Below are 1,497 nucleotides of genomic sequence, written 5' to 3'. Positions count from 1 at the left end.
TTCCGTCGTTTTGCGCGAAGATTTTATATTATTACGATTATTATTATTATTATTATTATTACGATTTTTTATCATTTTATTATTCAGATAGCTATTTTGACAGTTTGACCTCACAGACCTTGACTTTTTTGTTTTTCCTATATTTTGGCACTATGGCGTCCAGCCTTTGGCCATATGCAATTTCCATTGAGTTGCCAATTTTTGATAATTCTTTCAAATAATTATTTTCTTCCTTCTTCAGGATATTATTGTAGTCGCAGTTGTTGTTGTGGAACTTTGATGTGGGTTTTTGGATATTAATATGAAATTAAAAACGGGAAATCTCGGAATAAAAATAAAAGCAAACGGAATTTTGGAAAGTAAAGGAAACATTGGCACGCTGACTGGACGCACGAGGGAGCTAGCAGACGTGCTTTCCAGGCGGAGGGTCGCCGTGGCGTTCCTGCAGGAGACTCGGTGAAAAGGCAGCAGATCCCGGCTCATTGGGAATGGCTACAAGCTGATCTACACCGGTGCTCCTGGGGGCGTGAACGGGGTGGCCGTGGTGCTCTCCAAGGAGTTTCACGATCACGTCCTGGAAGTGAAACGCTTTAGCGACCGGCTTATGGTAGTGAGGGTGCTTATCGAAGGGGTCGTGACCCACTTGATAAGCGCCTACGCACCTCAGGCCGGTTGCAGCGACACGGACAGGGCGAGGTTCTGGGATCAACTCGGGGAAGTGCTGAGTGCCATTCCTTTGTCGCAGGCAGTCGTCTTGGGTGGCGACCTGAACGGTCATGTGGGTGAGGCGTGCGAAGGGTTCGAGCGGGTCCACGGTGGCTACGGGTACGGCAGTCGCAACGCGGAGGGAGGAGACATCCTCACAACGTGTGCGGCGGCCGACCTCGCCATCGTGAACACGTTCTTTAAAAAGAACCCCGAGCATTTAATCACCTACAGGAGCGGCGGACACGCCACCCAAATCGATTTCCTACTCACCAGGAGACACCATATCAGCAAAGTGGCCAACTGCAAGGTCATACCAGGTGAGAGTCTCACTGCGCAACACCGCCTTCTTGTCATGAATCTCTGCGTAAAGCCGGCCGACAAGCCCGCTGAGCGCTGCCGACGCCAAATCAGATGGTGGCGGCTTGATAGTACCACGTCCCAGGAGTTCATCTCAGCGATCGGCGATAAATGCGCCGACACTGAAGGTAATCTAGTCCAGAACCACTAGGACAACATTCAGGCTGCCATATCTGAGGCGGCGAAAGCGGTGCTGGGCTTGTCCAAGGGTGGTCGCAAATGGGGTTCCCATCGAGGCCTGGAAGGCAATGGGTCCCCGTGGTGTGGGCATCCTTACCGGCCTCTTTAATCGCGTGCTCCTCACCGGTAAAATCCCTAACCAATGGAGACTGAGTATTATCACTCCAGTCTTCAAAGGGAAGGGATCGGTGCAGGAGTGTGGCAATTATCGGGGCATAAAGGTCATGTCCCACACCATGAAGCTCTTCGAGC

This window comes from Hyposmocoma kahamanoa, unplaced genomic scaffold, assembly GCF_003589595.1.
Source record: "Hyposmocoma kahamanoa isolate Upper Pololo Valley unplaced genomic scaffold, ASM358959v1 202, whole genome shotgun sequence".
Classification (NCBI taxonomy): Eukaryota; Metazoa; Arthropoda; class Insecta; order Lepidoptera; family Cosmopterigidae; genus Hyposmocoma; species Hyposmocoma kahamanoa.
The sequence above is the reverse complement of the archived record's forward strand: the minus strand, read 5'-3'. Positions refer to the sequence as shown.